The sequence below is a fragment of the Hyla sarda genome, chromosome 3 (assembly GCF_029499605.1).
Source record: "Hyla sarda isolate aHylSar1 chromosome 3, aHylSar1.hap1, whole genome shotgun sequence".
In the NCBI taxonomy this organism is placed as follows: domain Eukaryota; kingdom Metazoa; phylum Chordata; class Amphibia; order Anura; family Hylidae; genus Hyla; species Hyla sarda.
Genome location: NC_079191.1, coordinates 6,312,372 through 6,327,794, shown reverse-complemented (window position 1 = coordinate 6,327,794; position 15,423 = coordinate 6,312,372). Strand labels below are relative to the sequence as shown.

Below are 15,423 nucleotides of genomic sequence, written 5' to 3'. Positions count from 1 at the left end.
TGTTCCATGTTTCTGCTATCTATCGAACTGGGGACCTTGGGTGTGTGAGGCAAAGGTGATAAACACTACACCTCCAGAAACTTGCTCTTCATGGAACCTGCTAACAGTGCAAGATCCAAAATGACGAAAATGATAAAGTCAAATCGAACAGGTATGTCGCTTTATCTAAAAAAATTAAGAGTCAGTCCCATATTTCTACCCGTGGACCTTCCGTTTGTTAGGTGAATGTGAACATTACAACACTATAGAAACTAGATGAAAGCTACCAGAACGGTGTAAGCAAACCACTCCTGCTTAAAAAAAGAAAGTTTCCTCATGCAATAGTCAAAAACATCTGAAACTCCTTGTTTCTGCCCGGTTTCGAACCAGGGACCTTTCGCGTGTGAGGCAAACGTGATAACCACTACACTACAGAAACCTGGCTGTTGAGCCACCAACCACCCACCTGCCCACCCTCTTTCGCTTTCCACATTCAGTCACAAGAATTAAAAGCGAATGGATGAAAATAATGGAGTGAAAGTGAACAGGTGTGGCCTTTGGTCTAAAAGCAAGAGGAAAGCCCATGTTTCTGCCCGGTTTCAAACAAGGGACCTTTCGCGTGTGAGGCGAACGTGATAACCACTACACTACAGAAACCTGGCTGTTGAGCCACCAACCACCCACCTGCCCACCCTCTTTCGCTTTCCACATTCAGTCACAAGAATTAAAAGCGAATGGATGAAAATAATGGAGTGAAGATGAACAGATATGGCCTTTGGTCTAAAAGCAAGAAGAATGCCCATGTTTCTGCCCGGTTTCGAACCGGGGACCTTTCGCGTGTTAGGCAAATGTGATAACCACTACACTACAGAAACGTGGCTGTTGAGCCACCAACCACCCACCTGCCCACCCTCTTTTGCTTTCCACATTCAGTAACAAGAATTAAAAGCGAATGGATGAAAATAATGGAGTGAAAGTGAACAGATGTGGCCTTTGGTCTAAAAGCAAGCCCATGTTTCTACCCGGTTTCAAACAAGGGACCTTTCGCGTGTGAGGCGAACGTGATAACCACTACACTACAGAAACCTGGCTGTTGAGCCACCAACCACCCACCTGCCCACCCTCTTTCGCTTTCCACATTCAGTCAAAAGAATTAAAAGCGAATGGATGAAAATAATGGAGTGAAAATGAACAGGTATGGCCTTTGGTCTAAAAGCAAGAGGAATGCCCATGTTTCTGCCCGGTTTCGAACCAGGGACCTTTCGCGTGTTAGGCGAACGTGATAACCACTACACTACAGAAACCTGGCTGTTGAGCCACCAACCACCCACCTGCCCACCCTCTTTCGCTTTCCACATTCAGTCACAAGAATTAAAAGCGAATGGATGAAAATAATGGAGTGAAAGTGAACAGATGTGGCCTTTGGTCTAAAAGCAAGAGGAAAGCCCATGTTTCTGCCCGGTTTCGAATCAAGGACCTTTCGCGTGTTAGGCGAACGTGATAGCCACTACACTACAGAAACCAAATGAAAACTCGCATGGCCATCGTTGCAAGCAAAGGATGCCAGATTGACAAATAAAAACAAGGTTTCATCGTGCAATGGTCCGAAAGCCAAAAACATAAGGATGTTCCATGTTTCTGCTATCCATCGAACTGGGGACCTTGGGTGTGTGAGGCAAAGGTGATAAACACTACACCTCCAGAAACTTGCTCTTCATGGAACCTGCTAACAGTGCAAGATCCAAAATGACGAAAATGATAAAGTCAAATCGAACAGGTATGTCGCTTTGTCTAAAAAAATTAAGAGTCAGTCCCATATTTCTACCCGTGGACCTTCCGTTTGTTAGGTGAATGTGAACATTACAACACTATAGAAACTAGATGAAAGCTACCAGAACGGTGTAAGCAAACCACTCCTGCTTAAAAAAAGAAAGTTTCCTCATGCAATAGTCAAAAACATCTGAAACTCCTTGTTTCTGCCCGGTTTCGAACCAGGGACCTTTCGCGTGTGAGGCGAACGTGATAACCACTACACTACAGAAACCTGGCTGTTGAGCCACCAACCACCCACTTTCGCTTTCCACATTCAGTCACAAGAATTAAAAGCGAATGGATGAAAATAATGGAGTGAAAGTGAACAGGTGTGGCCTTTGGTCTAAAAGCAAGAGGAAAGCCCATGTTTCTGCCCGGTTTTAAACAAGGGACCTTTCGCGTGTTAGGCGAACGTGATAACCACTACACTACAGAAACCAGATGAAAACTCGCATGGCCGTCGTTGCAAGCAAAGGATGCCAGATTGACAAATAAAGACAAGGTTTCATCGTGCAATGGTCCGAAAGCCAAAAACATAGGGATGTTCCATGTTTCTGCTATCTATCGAACTGGGGACCTTGGGTGTGTGAGGCAAAGGTGATAAACACTACACCTCCAGAAACTTGCTCTTCATGGAACCTGCTAACAGTGCAAGATCCAAAATGACGAAAATGATAAAGTCAAATCGAACAGGTATGTCGCTTTGTCTAAAAAAATTAAGAGTCAGTCCCATATTTCTACCCGTGGACCTTCCGTTTGTTAGGTGAATGTGATCATTACAACACTATAGAAACTAGATGAAAGCTACCAGAACGGTGTAAGCAAACCACTCCTGCTTAAAAAATAGAAAGTTTCCTCATGCAATAGTCAAAAACATCTGAAACTCCTTGTTTCTGCCTGGTTTCGAACCAGGGACTGGTTTCGAACCAGGGACCTTTCGCGTGGCGAACGTGATAACCACTACACTACAGAAACCTGGCTGTTGAGCCACCAACCACCCACCTGCCCACCCTGCTTCGCTTTCCACATTCAGTCAAGAATTAAAAGCGAATGGATGAAAATAATGGAGTGAAAGTGAAAAGATGTGGTCTTTTGTCTAAAAGCAAGAAGAATGCCCATGTTTCTGCCCGGTTTCGAACCGGGGACCTTTCGCGTGTTAGGCAACGTGATAACATAGGGATGTTCCATGTTTCTGCTATCTATCGAACTGGGGACCTTGGGTGTGTGAGGCAAAGGTGATAAACACTACACCTCCAGAAACTTGCTCTTCATGGAACCTGCTAACAGTGCAAGATCCAAAATGACGAAAATGATAAAGTCAAATCAAACAGGTATGTCGCTTTGTCTAAAAAAATTAAGAGTCAGTCCCATATTTCTACCGTGGACCTTCCGTTTGTTAGTTGAATGTGAACATTACAACACTATAGAAACTAGATGAAAGCTACCAGAACGGTGTAAGCAAACCACTCCTGCTTAAAAAAAGAAAGTTTCCTCATGCAATAGTCAAAAACAACTGAAACTCCTTGTTTCTGCCCGGTTTCGAACCAGGGACCTTTCGCGTGTGAGGCGAACGTGATAACCACTACACTACAGAAACCTGGCTGTTGAGCCACCAACCACCCACCTGCCCACCCTCTTTCGCTTTCCACATTCAGTCACAAGAATTAAAAGCGAATGGATGAAAATAATGGAGTGAAAGTGAACAGATGTGGCCTTTTGTCTAAAAGCAAGAAGAAAGACCATGTTTCTGCCCGGTATCGAACCAGAGACCTTTCGCGTGTTAGGCGAACGTGATAACCACTACACTACAGAAACATGGCTGTTGAGCCACCAACCACCCACCTGCCCACCCTCTTTTGCTTTCCACATTCAGTAACAAGAATTAAAAGCGAATGGATGAAAATAATGGAGTGAAAGTGAACAGATGTGGCCTTTTTTCTAAAAGCAAGAAGAAAGCCCATGTTTCTGCCCGGTTTTGAACCGGGGACCTTTCGCGTGTTAGGCGAACGTGATAACCACTACACTACAGAAACCCGGCTGTTGAGCCAACAACCACCCACCTGCCCACCCTCTTTTGCTTTCCACATTCAGTCACAAGAATTAAAAGTGAATGGATGAAAATAATGGAGTGAAAGTGAACAGGTGTGGCCTTTGGTCTAAAAGCAAGAGGAAAGCCCATGTTTGTGCCCGGCTTCGAACCGGGGAACTTTCGCGTGTTAGGCGAACGTGATAACCACTACACTACAGAAACCAGATGAAAACTCGTATGGCCGGCGTTGCAAGCAAAGGATGCCAGATTGACAAATAAAAACAAGGTTTCATCGTGCAATGGTCCGAAAGCCAAAAACATAGGGATGTTCAATGTTTCTGCTATTTATCGAACTGGGGACCTTGGGTGTGTGAGGCAAAGGTGATAAACACTACACCTCCAGAAACTTGCTCTGCATGGAACCTGCTAACAGTGCAAGATCCAAAATGACGAAAATGATAAAGTCAAATCGAACAGGTATGTCGCTTTGTCTAAAAAAATTAAGAGTCAGTCCCATATTTCTACCCGTGGACCTTCCGTTTGTTAGGTGAATGTGAACATTACAACACTATAGAAACTAGATGAAAGCTACCAGAACGGTGTAAGCAAACCACTCCTGCTTAAAAAAAGAAAGTTTCCTCATGCAATAGTCAAAAACATCTAAAACTTCTTGTTTCTGCCCGGTTTCGAACCAGGGACCTTTCGCGTGTGAGGCGAACGTGATAACCACTACACTACAGAAACCTAGCTGTTGAGCCAACAACCACCCACCTGCCCACCCTCTTTCGCTTTCCACATTCAGTCACAAGAATTAAAAGCGAATGGATGAAAATAATGGAGTGAAAGTGAACAGATGTGGCCTTTTGTCTAAAATCAAGAAGAAAGCCCATGTTTCTGCCCGGTTTCGAACCGGGGACCTTTCGTGTGTTAGGCGAACGTGATAACCACTACACTACAGAAACCTGGCTGTTGAGCCACCAACCACCCACCTGCCCACCCTCTTTTGCTTTCCACATTCAGTAACAAGAATTAAAAGCGAATGGATGAAAATAATGGAGTGAAAGTGAAAAGATGTGGCCTTTGGTCTAAAAGCAAGAGGAAAGCCCATGTTTCTACCCGGTTTCAAACAAGGGACCTTTTGCGTGTGAGGCGAACGTGATAACCACTACACTACAGAAACCTGGCTGTTGAGCCACCAACCACCCACCTGCCCACCCTCTTTCGCTTTCCACATTCAGTCAAAAGAATTAAAAGCGAATGGATGAAAATAATGGAGTGAAAATGAACAGGTATGGCCTTTGGTCTAAAAGCAAGAGGAAAGCCCATGTTTCTGCCCGGTTTCGAATCAAGGACCTTTCGCGTGTTAGGCGAACGTGATAGCCACTACACTACAGAAACCAAATGAAAACTCGCATGGCCATCGTTGCAAGCAAAGGATGCCAGATTGACAAATAAAAACAAGGTTTTATCGTGCAATGGTCCGAAAGCCAAAAACATAAGGATGTTCCATGTTTCTGCTATCCATCGAACTGGGGACCTTGGGTGTGTGAGGCAAAGGTGATAAACACTACACCTCCAGAAACTTGCTCTTCATGGAACCTGCTAACAGTGCAAGATCCAAAATGACGAAAATGATAAAGTCAAATCGAACAGGTATGTCGCTTTGTCTAAAAAAATTAAGAGTCAGTCCCATATTTCTACCCGTGGACCTTCCGTTTGTTAGGTGAATGTGAACATTACAACACTATAGAAACTAGATGAAAGCTACCAGAACGGTGTAAGCAAACCACTCCTGCTTAAAAAAAGAAAGTTTCCTCATGCAATAGTCAAAAACATCTGAAACTCCTTGTTTCTGCCCGGTTTCGAACCAGGGACCTTTCGCGTGTGAGGCGAACGTGATAACCACTACACTACAGAAACCTGGCTGTTGAGCCACCAACCACCCACTTTCGCTTTCCACATTCAGTCACAAGAATTAAAAGCGAATGGATGAAAATAATGGAGTGAAAGTGAACAGGTGTGGCCTTTGGTCTAAAAGCAAGAGGAAAGCCCATGTTTCTGCCCGGTTTTAAACAAGGGACCTTTCGCGTGTTAGGCGAACGTGATAACCACTACACTACAGAAACCAGATGAAAACTCGCATGGCCGTCGTTGCAAGCAAAGGATGCCAGATTGACAAATAAAGACAAGGTTTCATCGTGCAATGGTCCGAAAGCCAAAAACATAGGGATGTTCCATGTTTCTGCTATCTATCGAACTGGGGACCTTGGGTGTGTGAGGCAAAGGTGATAAACACTACACCTCCAGAAACTTGCTCTTCATGGAACCTGCTAACAGTGCAAGATCCAAAATGACGAAAATGATAAAGTCAAATCGAACAGGTATGTCGCTTTGTCTAAAAAAATTAAGAGTCAGTCCCATATTTCTACCCGTGGACCTTCCGTTTGTTAGGTGAATGTGATCATTACAACACTATAGAAACTAGATGAAAGCTACCAGAACGGTGTAAGCAAACCACTCCTGCTTAAAAAATAGAAAGTTTCCTCATGCAATAGTCAAAAACATCTGAAACTCCTTGTTTCTGCCTGGTTTCGAACCAGGGACCTTTCCCGTGTGAGGCGAACGTGATAACCACTACACTACAGAAACCTGGCCGTTGAGCCACCAACCACCCACCTGCCCACCCTGCTTCGCTTTCCACATTCAGTCAAGAATTAAAAGCGAATGGATGAAAATAATGGAGTGAAAGTGAAAAGATGTGGTCTTTTGTCTAAAAGCAAGAAGAATGCCCATGTTTCTGCCCGGTTTCGAACCGGGGACCTTTCGCGTGTTAGGCAACGTGATAACATAGGGATGTTCCATGTTTCTGCTATCTATCGAACTGGGGACCTTGGGTGTGTGAGGCAAAGGTGATAAACACTACACCTCCAGAAACTTGCTCTTCATGGAACCTGCTAACAGTGCAAGATCCAAAATGACGAAAATGATAAAGTCAAATCAAACAGGTATGTCGCTTTGTCTAAAAAAATTAAGAGTCAGTCCCATATTTCTACCGTGGACCTTCCGTTTGTTAGTTGAATGTGAACATTACAACACTATAGAAACTAGATGAAAGCTACCAGAACGGTGTAAGCAAACCACTCCTGCTTAAAAAAAGAAAGTTTCCTCATGCAATAGTCAAAAACAACTGAAACTCCTTGTTTCTGCCCGGTTTCGAACCAGGGACCTTTCGCGTGTGAGGCGAACGTGATAACCACTACACTACAGAAACCTGGCTGTTGAGCCACCAACCACCCACCTGCCCACCCTCTTTCGCTTTCCACATTCAGTCACAAGAATTAAAAGCGAATGGATGAAAATAATGGAGTGAAAGTGAACAGATGTGGCCTTTTGTCTAAAAGCAAGAAGAAAGACCATGTTTCTGCCCGGTATCGAACCAGAGACCTTTCGCGTGTTAGGCGAACGTGATAACCACTACACTACAGAAACATGGCTGTTGAGCCACCAACCACCCACCTGCCCACCCTCTTTTGCTTTCCACATTCAGTAACAAGAATTAAAAGCGAATGGATGAAAATAATGGAGTGAAAGTGAACAGATGTGGCCTTTTTTCTAAAAGCAAGAAGAAAGCCCATGTTTCTGCCCGGTTTTGAACCGGGGACCTTTCGCGTGTTAGGCGAACGTGATAACCACTACACTACAGAAACCCGGCTGTTGAGCCAACAACCACCCACCTGCCCACCCTCTTTTGCTTTCCACATTCAGTCACAAGAATTAAAAGTGAATGGATGAAAATAATGGAGTGAAAGTGAACAGGTGTGGCCTTTGGTCTAAAAGCAAGAGGAAAGCCCATGTTTGTGCCCGGCTTCGAACCGGGGAACTTTCGCGTGTTAGGCGAACGTGATAACCACTACACTACAGAAACCAGATGAAAACTCGTATGGCCGGCGTTGCAAGCAAAGGATGCCAGATTGACAAATAAAAACAAGGTTTCATCGTGCAATGGTCCGAAAGCCAAAAACATAGGGATGTTCAATGTTTCTGCTATTTATCGAACTGGGGACCTTGGGTGTGTGAGGCAAAGGTGATAAACACTACACCTCCAGAAACTTGCTCTGCATGGAACCTGCTAACAGTGCAAGATCCAAAATGACGAAAATGATAAAGTCAAATCGAACAGGTATGTCGCTTTGTCTAAAAAAATTAAGAGTCAGTCCCATATTTCTACCCGTGGACCTTCCGTTTGTTAGGTGAATGTGAACATTACAACACTATAGAAACTAGATGAAAGCTACCAGAACGGTGTAAGCAAACCACTCCTGCTTAAAAAAAGAAAGTTTCCTCATGCAATAGTCAAAAACATCTAAAACTTCTTGTTTCTGCCCGGTTTCGAACCAGGGACCTTTCGCGTGTGAGGCGAACGTGATAACCACTACACTACAGAAACCTAGCTGTTGAGCCAACAACCACCCACCTGCCCACCCTCTTTCGCTTTCCACATTCAGTCACAAGAATTAAAAGCGAATGGATGAAAATAATGGAGTGAAAGTGAACAGATGTGGCCTTTTGTCTAAAATCAAGAAGAAAGCCCATGTTTCTGCCCGGTTTCGAACCGGGGACCTTTCGCGTGTTAGGCGAACGTGATAACCACTACACTACAGAAACCTGGCTGTTGAGCCACCAACCACCCACCTGCCCACCCTCTTTTGCTTTCCACATTCAGTAACAAGAATTAAAAGCGAATGGATGAAAATAATGGAGTGAAAGTGAAAAGATGTGGCCTTTGGTCTAAAAGCAAGAGGAAAGCCCATGTTTCTACCCGGTTTCAAACAAGGGACCTTTCGCGTGTGAGGCGAACGTGATAACCACTACACTACAGAAACCTGGCTGTTGAGCCACCAACCACCCACCTGCCCACCCTCTTTCGCTTTCCACATTCAGTCAAAAGAATTAAAAGCGAATGGATGAAAATAATGGAGTGAAAATGAACAGGTATGGCCTTTGGTCTAAAAGCAAGAGGAATGCCCATGTTTCTGCCCGGTTTCGAACCGGGGACCTTTCGCGTGTTAGGCGAACGTGATAACCACTACACTACAGAAACCTGGCTGTTGAGCCACCAACCACCCACCTGCCCACCCTCTTTCGCTTTCCACATTCAGTCACAAGAATTAAAAGCGAATGGATGAAAATAATGGAGTGAAAGTGAACAGATGTGGCCTTTGGTCTAAAAGCAAGAGGAAAGCCCATGTTTCTGCCCGGTTTCGAATCAAGGACCTTTCGCGTGTTAGGCGAACGTGATAGCCACTACACTACAGAAACCAAATGAAAACTCGCATGGCCATCGTTGCAAGCAAAGGATGCCAGATTGACAAATAAAAACAAGGTTTCATCGTGCAATGGTCCGAAAGCCAAAAACATAGGGATGTTCCATGTTTCTGCTATCCATCGAACTGGGGACCTTGGGTGTGTGAGGCAAAGGTGATAAACACTACACCTCCAGAAACTTGCTCTTCATGGAACCTGCTAACAGTGCAAGATCCAAAATGACGAAAATGATAAAGTCAAATCGAACAGGTATGTCGCTTTGTCTAAAAAAATTAAGAGTCAGTCCCATATTTCTACCCGTGGACCTTCCGTTTGTTAGGTGAATGTGAACATTACAACACTATAGAAACTAGATGAAAGCTACCAGAACGGTGTAAGCAAACCACTCCTGCTTAAAAAAAGAAAGTTTCCTCATGCAATAGTCAAAAACATCTGAAACTCCTTGTTTCTGCCCGGTTTCGAACCAGGGACCTTTCGCGTGTGAGGCGAACGTGATAACCACTACACTACAGAAACCTGGCTGTTGAGCCACCAACCACCCACCTGCCCACCCTCTTTCGCTTTCCACATTCAGTCACAAGAATTAAAAGCGAATGGATAAAAATAATGGAGTGAAAATTAACAGGTATGGCCTTTGGTCTAAAAGCAAGAGGAATGCCCATGTTTCTGCCCGGTTTCGAACCGGGGACCTTTCGCGTGTGAGGCGAACGTGATAACCACTACACTACAGAAACCTGGCTGTTGAGCCACCAACCACCCACCTGCCCACCCTCTTTCGCTTTCCACATTCAGTCACAAGAATTAAAAGCGAATGGATAAAAATAATGGAGTGAAAGTGAACAGGTGTGGCCTTTGGTCTAAAAGCAAGAGGAAAGCCCATGTTTCTGCCCGGTTTCAAACAAGGGCCTTTTCACGTGTCAGGCGAACGTGATAACCACTACACTACAGAAACCAGATGAAAACTCGCATGGCCGTCGTTGCAAGCAAAGGATGCCAGATTGACAAATAAAAACAAGGTTTCATCGTGCAATGGTCCGAAAGCCAAAAACATAGGGATGTTCCATGTTTCTGCTATCTATCGAACTGGGGACCTTGGGTGTGTGAGGCAAAGGTGATAAACACTACACCTCCAGAAACTTGCTCTTCATGGAACCTGCTAACAGTGCAAGATCCAAAATGACGAAAATGATAAAGTCAAAATGAACAGGTATGTCGCTTTGTCTAAAAAAATTAAGAGTCAGTCCCATATTTCTACCCGTGGAATTTCCGTTTGTTAGGTGAATGTGATCATTACAACACTATAGAAACTAGATTAAAGCTACCAGAACGGTGTAAGCAAACCACTCCTGCTTAAAAAAAAGAAAGTTTCCTCATGCAATAGTCAAAAACATCTGAAACTCCTTGTTTCTGCCCGGTTTCGAACCAGGGACCTTTCGCGTGTGAGGCGAACGTGATAACCACTACACTACAGAAACCTGGCTGTTGAGCCATCCACCTGCCCACCCTCTTTCGCTTTCCACATTCAGTCACAAGAATTAAAAGCGAATGGATGAAAATAATGGAGTGAAAGTGAACAGATGTGGCCTTTTGTCTAAAAGCAAGAGGAAAGCCCATGTTTCTGCCCGGTTTCGAATCAGGGACCTTTCGCGTGTTAGGCGAACGTGATAGCCACTACACTACAGAAACCAGATGAAAACTCGCATGGCCGTCGTTGCAAGCAAAGGATGCCAGATTGACAAATAAAAACAAGGTTTCATCGTGCAATGGTCCGAAAGCCAAAAACATAGGGATGTTCCATGTTTCTGCTATCTATCGAACTGGGGACCTTGGGTGTGTGAGGCAAAGGTGATAAACACTACACCTCCAGAAACTTGCTCTTCATGGAACCTGCTAACAGTGCAAGAACCAAAATGACGAAAATGATAAAGTCAAATCGAACAGGTATGTCGCTTTGTCTAAAAAAATTTAAGAGTCAGTCCCATATTTCTACCCGTGGACCTTCCGTTTGTTAGGTGAATGTGAACATTACAACACTATAGAAACTAGATGAAAGCTACCAGAACGGTGTAAGCAAACCATTCATGCTTAAAAAAAGAAAGTTTCCTCATGCAATAGTCAAAAACAACTGAAACTCCTTGTTTCTGCCAGGTTTCGAACCAGGGACCTTTCGCGTGTGAGGCAAACGTGATAACCACTACACTACAGAAACCTGGCTGTTGGGCCACCAACCATCCACCTGCCCACCCTCTTTCGCTTTCCACATTCAGTCACAAGAATTAAAAGCGAATGGATGAAAATAATGGAGTGAAAGTGAACAGGTGTGGCCTTTTGTCTAAAAGCAAGAAGAAAGCCCATGTTTCTGCCCGGTTTTGAACCGGGGACCTTTCGCGTGTTAGGCGATCGTGATAACCACCACACTACAGAAACCTGGCTGTTGAGCCACCAACCATCCACCTGCCCACCCTCTTTTGCTTTCCACATTCAGTCACAAGAATTAAAAGCGAATGGATGAAAATAATGGAGTGAAAGTGAACAGATGTGGCCTTTTGTCTAAAAGCAAGAGGAAAGCCCATGTTTCTGCCCGGTTTCGAATCAGGGACCTTTCGCGTGTTAGGCGAACGTGATAGCCACTACACTACAGAAACCAGATGAAAACTCGCATGGCCGTCGTTGCAAGCAAAGGATGCCAGATTGACAAATAAAAACAAGGTTTCATCGTGCAATGGTCCGAAAGCCAAAAACATAGGGATGTTCCATGTTTCTGCTATCTATCGAACTGGGGACCTTGGGTGTGTGAGGCAAAGGTGATAAACACTACACCTCCAGAAACTTGCTCTTCATGGAACCTGCTAACAGTGCAAGATCCAAAATGACGAAAATGATAAAGTCAAATCGAACAGGTATGTCGCTTTGTCTAAAAAAATTAAGAGTCAGTCCCATATTTCTACCCGTGGACCTTCCGTTTGTTAGGTGAATGTGATCATTACAACACTATAGAAACTAGATGAAAGCTACCAGAACGGTGTAAGCAAACCACTCCTGCTTAAAAAAAGAAAGTTTCCTCATGCAATAGTCAAAAACATCTGAAACTCCTTGTTTCTGCCTGGTTTCGAACCAGGGACCTTTCGCGTGTGAGGCGAACGTGATAACCACTACACTACAGAAACTTGGCTGTTGAGCCACCAACCACCCACCTGCCCACCCTCCTTTGCTTTCCACATTCAGTCAAGAATTAAAAGCGAATGGATGAAAGTAATGGAGTTAAAGTGAAAAGATGTGGTCTTTTGTCTAAAAGCAAGAAGAATGCCAATGTTTCTGCCCGGTTTCGAACCGGGGTCCTTTCGCATGTTAGGCGAACGTGATAACCACTACACTACAGAAACCTGGCTGTTGAGCCACCAACCACCCACCTGCCCACCCTCTTTCGCTTTCCACATTCAGTCACAAGAATTAAAAGCGAATGGATGAAAATAATGGAGTGAAAGTGAACAGATGTGGCCTTTGGTCTAAAAGCAAGAAGAAAGCCCATGTTTCTGCCCGGTTTCGAATCAGGGACCTTTCGCGTGTTAGGCGAACGTGATAGCCACTACACTACAGAAACCAAATGAAAACTCGCATGGCCGTCGTTGCAAGCAAAGGATGCCAGATTGACAAATAAAAACAAGGTTTCATCGTGCAATGGTCCGAAAGCCAAAAACATAGGGATGTTCCATGTTTCTGCTATCTATCGAACTGGGGACCTTGGGTGTGTGAGGCAAAGGTGATAAACACTACACCTCCAGAAACTTGCTCTTCATGGAACCTGCTAACAGTGCAAGATCCAAAATGACGAAAATGATAAAGTCAAATCGAACAGGTATGTCGCTTTGTCTAAAAAAATTAAGAGTCAGTCCCATATTTCTACCCGTGGACCTTCCGTTTGTTAGGTGAATGTGAACATTACAACACTATAGAAACTAGATGAAAGCTACCAGAACGGTGTAAGCAAACCACTCCTGCTTAAAAAAAGAAAGTTTCCTCATGCAATAGTCAAAAACAACTGAAACTCCTTGTTTCTGCCCGGTTTCGTACCAGGGACCTTTTGCATGTGAGGCGAACGTGCTAACCACTACACTACAGAAACCTGGCTGTTGAGCCACCAACCACCCACCTGCCCACCCTCTTTCGCTTTCCACATTCAGTAACAAGAATTAAAAGCGAATGGATGAAAATAATGGAGTGAAAGTGAACAGATGTGACCTTTGGTCTAAAAGCAAGAAGAAAGCCCATGTTTCTGCCCGGTTTTGAACCGGGTACCTTTCGCATGTTAGGCGAACGTGATAACCACTACACTACAGAAACCCGGCTGTTGAGCCAACAACCACCCACCTGCCCACCCTCTTTCGCTTTCCACATTCAGTCACAAGAATTAAAAGCGAATGGATGAAAATAATGGAGTGAAAGTGAACAGGTGTGGCCTTTTGTCTAAAAGCAAGAAGAAAGACCATGTTTCTGCCCGGTATCGAACCAGAGACCTTTCGCGTGTTAGGCGAAAGTGATAACCACTACACTACAGAAACATGGCTGTTGAGCCACCAACCACCCACCTGCCCACCCTCTTTTGCTTTCCACATTCAGTAACAAGAATTAAAAGCGAATGGATGAAAATAATGGAGTGAAAGTGAACAGATGTGGCCTTTGGTCTAAAAGCAAAAAGAAAGCCCATGTTTCTGCCCGGTTTTGAACCGGGTACCTTTCGCATGTTAGGCGAACGTGATAACCACTACACTACAGAAACCCGGCTGTTGAGCCAACAACCACCCACCTGCCCACCCTCTTTCGCTTTCCACATTCAGTCACAAGAATTAAAAGTGAATGGATGAAAATAATGGAGTGAAAGTGAACAGGTGTGGCCTTTGGTCTAAAAGCAAGAGGAAAGCCCATGTTTGTGCCCGGCTTCGAACCGGGGAACTTTCGCGTGTTAGGCGAACGTGATAACCACTACACTACAGAAACCAGATGAAAACTTGTATGGCCGTCGTTGCAAGCAAAGGATACCAGATTGACAAATGAAAACAAGGTTTCATCGTGCAATGGTCTGAAAGCCAAAAACATAGGGATGTTCCATGTTTCTGCTATCTATCGAACTGGGGACCTTGGGTGTGTGAGGCAAAGGTGATAAACACTACACCTCCAGAAACTTGCTCTTCATGGAACCTGCTAACAGTGCAAGATCCAAAATGACGAAAATGATAAAGTCAAATCGAACAGGTATGTCGCTTTGTCTAAAAAAATTAAGAGTCAGTCCCATATTTCTACCCGTGGACCTTCCGTTTGTTAGGTGAATGTGAACATTACAACACTATAGAAACTAGATGAAAGCTACCAGAACGGTGTAAGCAAACCACTCCTGCTTAAAAAAAGAAAGTTTCCTCATGCAATAGTCAAAAACATCTGAAACTCCTTGTTTCTGCTCGGTTTCAAACCAGGGACCTTTCGCGTGTGAGGCGAACGTGATAACCACTACACTACAGAAACCTGTCTGTTGAGCCACCAACCACCCACCTGCCCACCCTCTTTCGCTTTCCACATTCAGTCACAATAATTAAAAGCGAATGGATGAAAATAATGGAGTGAAAGTGAACAGGTATGGCCTTTTGTCTAAAAGCAAGCAGAAAGCCCATTTTTCTGCCCGGTATCGAACCAGAGACCTTTCGCGTGTTAGGCGAACGTGATAACCACTACACTACAGAAACCTGGCTGTTGAGCCACCAACCACCCACCTGCCCACCCTCTTTTGCTTTCCACATTCAGTAACAAGAATTAAAAGCGAATGGATGAAAATAATGGAGTGAAAGTGAACAGATGTGGCCTTTTGTCTAAAAGCAAGCCCATGTTTCTGCCCGGTTTCGAACCGGGGACCTTTCGCGTGTTAGGCGAACGTGATAACCACTACACTACAGAAACCTGGCTGATGAGCCAACAACCACCCACCTGCCCACCCTCTTTCGCTTTCCACATTCAGTCACAAGAATTAAAAGTGAATGGATGAAAATAATGGAGTGAAAGTGAACAGGTGTGGCCTTTGGTCTAAAAGCAAGAGGAAAGCCCATGTTTGTGCCCGGCTTCGAACCGGGGAACTTTCGCGTGTTAAGCGAGCGTGATAACCACTACACTACAGAAACCAGATGAAAACTCGTATGGCCGTCGTTGCAAGCAAAGGATGCCAGATTGACAAATAAAAACAAGGTTTCATCGTGCAATGGTCCGAAAGCCAAAAACATAGGGATGTTCCATGT

General features: G+C 44.4%; 29 non-coding genes across 29 annotated transcripts; all 29 read right to left on the bottom strand.

The window, feature by feature from the left end:
- Nucleotides 1-345: 345 nt before the first annotated feature.
- Nucleotides 346-418, bottom strand: TRNAV-CAC (transfer RNA valine (anticodon CAC)). Its single transcript has one exon. It is a non-coding gene; the product is annotated as a tRNA-Val (tRNA).
- Nucleotides 419-563: 145 nt separating this feature from the next.
- TRNAV-CAC (transfer RNA valine (anticodon CAC)) lies at nucleotides 564-636 on the bottom strand. The gene has a single exon. It is a non-coding gene; the product is annotated as a tRNA-Val (tRNA).
- Nucleotides 637-781: 145 nt separating this feature from the next.
- TRNAV-AAC (transfer RNA valine (anticodon AAC)) lies at nucleotides 782-854 on the bottom strand. The gene has a single exon. It is a non-coding gene; the product is annotated as a tRNA-Val (tRNA).
- A 356-nt stretch (nucleotides 855-1,210) lies between these two features.
- Nucleotides 1,211-1,283, bottom strand: TRNAV-AAC (transfer RNA valine (anticodon AAC)). Its single transcript has one exon. It is a non-coding gene; the product is annotated as a tRNA-Val (tRNA).
- A 667-nt stretch (nucleotides 1,284-1,950) lies between these two features.
- Nucleotides 1,951-2,023, bottom strand: TRNAV-CAC (transfer RNA valine (anticodon CAC)). The gene has a single exon. It is a non-coding gene; the product is annotated as a tRNA-Val (tRNA).
- Nucleotides 2,024-3,315: 1,292 nt separating this feature from the next.
- Nucleotides 3,316-3,388, bottom strand: TRNAV-CAC (transfer RNA valine (anticodon CAC)). The gene has a single exon. It is a non-coding gene; the product is annotated as a tRNA-Val (tRNA).
- Nucleotides 3,389-3,533: 145 nt separating this feature from the next.
- On the bottom strand, nucleotides 3,534-3,606 carry TRNAV-AAC (transfer RNA valine (anticodon AAC)). Its single transcript has one exon. It is a non-coding gene; the product is annotated as a tRNA-Val (tRNA).
- Nucleotides 3,607-3,751: 145 nt separating this feature from the next.
- On the bottom strand, nucleotides 3,752-3,824 carry TRNAV-AAC (transfer RNA valine (anticodon AAC)). The gene has a single exon. It is a non-coding gene; the product is annotated as a tRNA-Val (tRNA).
- Nucleotides 3,825-4,491: 667 nt separating this feature from the next.
- TRNAV-CAC (transfer RNA valine (anticodon CAC)) lies at nucleotides 4,492-4,564 on the bottom strand. Its single transcript has one exon. It is a non-coding gene; the product is annotated as a tRNA-Val (tRNA).
- Nucleotides 4,565-4,709: 145 nt separating this feature from the next.
- TRNAV-AAC (transfer RNA valine (anticodon AAC)) lies at nucleotides 4,710-4,782 on the bottom strand. Its single transcript has one exon. It is a non-coding gene; the product is annotated as a tRNA-Val (tRNA).
- Nucleotides 4,783-5,667: 885 nt separating this feature from the next.
- On the bottom strand, nucleotides 5,668-5,740 carry TRNAV-CAC (transfer RNA valine (anticodon CAC)). The gene has a single exon. It is a non-coding gene; the product is annotated as a tRNA-Val (tRNA).
- Nucleotides 5,741-6,396: 656 nt separating this feature from the next.
- TRNAV-CAC (transfer RNA valine (anticodon CAC)) lies at nucleotides 6,397-6,469 on the bottom strand. The gene has a single exon. It is a non-coding gene; the product is annotated as a tRNA-Val (tRNA).
- Nucleotides 6,470-7,018: 549 nt separating this feature from the next.
- On the bottom strand, nucleotides 7,019-7,091 carry TRNAV-CAC (transfer RNA valine (anticodon CAC)). Its single transcript has one exon. It is a non-coding gene; the product is annotated as a tRNA-Val (tRNA).
- A 145-nt stretch (nucleotides 7,092-7,236) lies between these two features.
- Nucleotides 7,237-7,309, bottom strand: TRNAV-AAC (transfer RNA valine (anticodon AAC)). Its single transcript has one exon. It is a non-coding gene; the product is annotated as a tRNA-Val (tRNA).
- Nucleotides 7,310-7,454: 145 nt separating this feature from the next.
- TRNAV-AAC (transfer RNA valine (anticodon AAC)) lies at nucleotides 7,455-7,527 on the bottom strand. The gene has a single exon. It is a non-coding gene; the product is annotated as a tRNA-Val (tRNA).
- Nucleotides 7,528-8,194: 667 nt separating this feature from the next.
- On the bottom strand, nucleotides 8,195-8,267 carry TRNAV-CAC (transfer RNA valine (anticodon CAC)). The gene has a single exon. It is a non-coding gene; the product is annotated as a tRNA-Val (tRNA).
- Nucleotides 8,268-8,412: 145 nt separating this feature from the next.
- Nucleotides 8,413-8,485, bottom strand: TRNAV-AAC (transfer RNA valine (anticodon AAC)). Its single transcript has one exon. It is a non-coding gene; the product is annotated as a tRNA-Val (tRNA).
- A 363-nt stretch (nucleotides 8,486-8,848) lies between these two features.
- Nucleotides 8,849-8,921, bottom strand: TRNAV-AAC (transfer RNA valine (anticodon AAC)). The gene has a single exon. It is a non-coding gene; the product is annotated as a tRNA-Val (tRNA).
- A 667-nt stretch (nucleotides 8,922-9,588) lies between these two features.
- On the bottom strand, nucleotides 9,589-9,661 carry TRNAV-CAC (transfer RNA valine (anticodon CAC)). The gene has a single exon. It is a non-coding gene; the product is annotated as a tRNA-Val (tRNA).
- Nucleotides 9,662-9,806: 145 nt separating this feature from the next.
- Nucleotides 9,807-9,879, bottom strand: TRNAV-CAC (transfer RNA valine (anticodon CAC)). The gene has a single exon. It is a non-coding gene; the product is annotated as a tRNA-Val (tRNA).
- A 668-nt stretch (nucleotides 9,880-10,547) lies between these two features.
- On the bottom strand, nucleotides 10,548-10,620 carry TRNAV-CAC (transfer RNA valine (anticodon CAC)). The gene has a single exon. It is a non-coding gene; the product is annotated as a tRNA-Val (tRNA).
- A 661-nt stretch (nucleotides 10,621-11,281) lies between these two features.
- Nucleotides 11,282-11,354, bottom strand: TRNAV-CAC (transfer RNA valine (anticodon CAC)). The gene has a single exon. It is a non-coding gene; the product is annotated as a tRNA-Val (tRNA).
- An 885-nt stretch (nucleotides 11,355-12,239) lies between these two features.
- TRNAV-CAC (transfer RNA valine (anticodon CAC)) lies at nucleotides 12,240-12,312 on the bottom strand. The gene has a single exon. It is a non-coding gene; the product is annotated as a tRNA-Val (tRNA).
- A 143-nt stretch (nucleotides 12,313-12,455) lies between these two features.
- TRNAV-AAC (transfer RNA valine (anticodon AAC)) lies at nucleotides 12,456-12,528 on the bottom strand. The gene has a single exon. It is a non-coding gene; the product is annotated as a tRNA-Val (tRNA).
- Nucleotides 12,529-13,413: 885 nt separating this feature from the next.
- On the bottom strand, nucleotides 13,414-13,486 carry TRNAV-AAC (transfer RNA valine (anticodon AAC)). Its single transcript has one exon. It is a non-coding gene; the product is annotated as a tRNA-Val (tRNA).
- Nucleotides 13,487-13,631: 145 nt separating this feature from the next.
- Nucleotides 13,632-13,704, bottom strand: TRNAV-AAC (transfer RNA valine (anticodon AAC)). The gene has a single exon. It is a non-coding gene; the product is annotated as a tRNA-Val (tRNA).
- Nucleotides 13,705-13,849: 145 nt separating this feature from the next.
- TRNAV-AAC (transfer RNA valine (anticodon AAC)) lies at nucleotides 13,850-13,922 on the bottom strand. The gene has a single exon. It is a non-coding gene; the product is annotated as a tRNA-Val (tRNA).
- A 667-nt stretch (nucleotides 13,923-14,589) lies between these two features.
- On the bottom strand, nucleotides 14,590-14,662 carry TRNAV-CAC (transfer RNA valine (anticodon CAC)). The gene has a single exon. It is a non-coding gene; the product is annotated as a tRNA-Val (tRNA).
- Nucleotides 14,663-15,018: 356 nt separating this feature from the next.
- TRNAV-AAC (transfer RNA valine (anticodon AAC)) lies at nucleotides 15,019-15,091 on the bottom strand. The gene has a single exon. It is a non-coding gene; the product is annotated as a tRNA-Val (tRNA).
- Nucleotides 15,092-15,423: the final 332 nt, after the last annotated feature.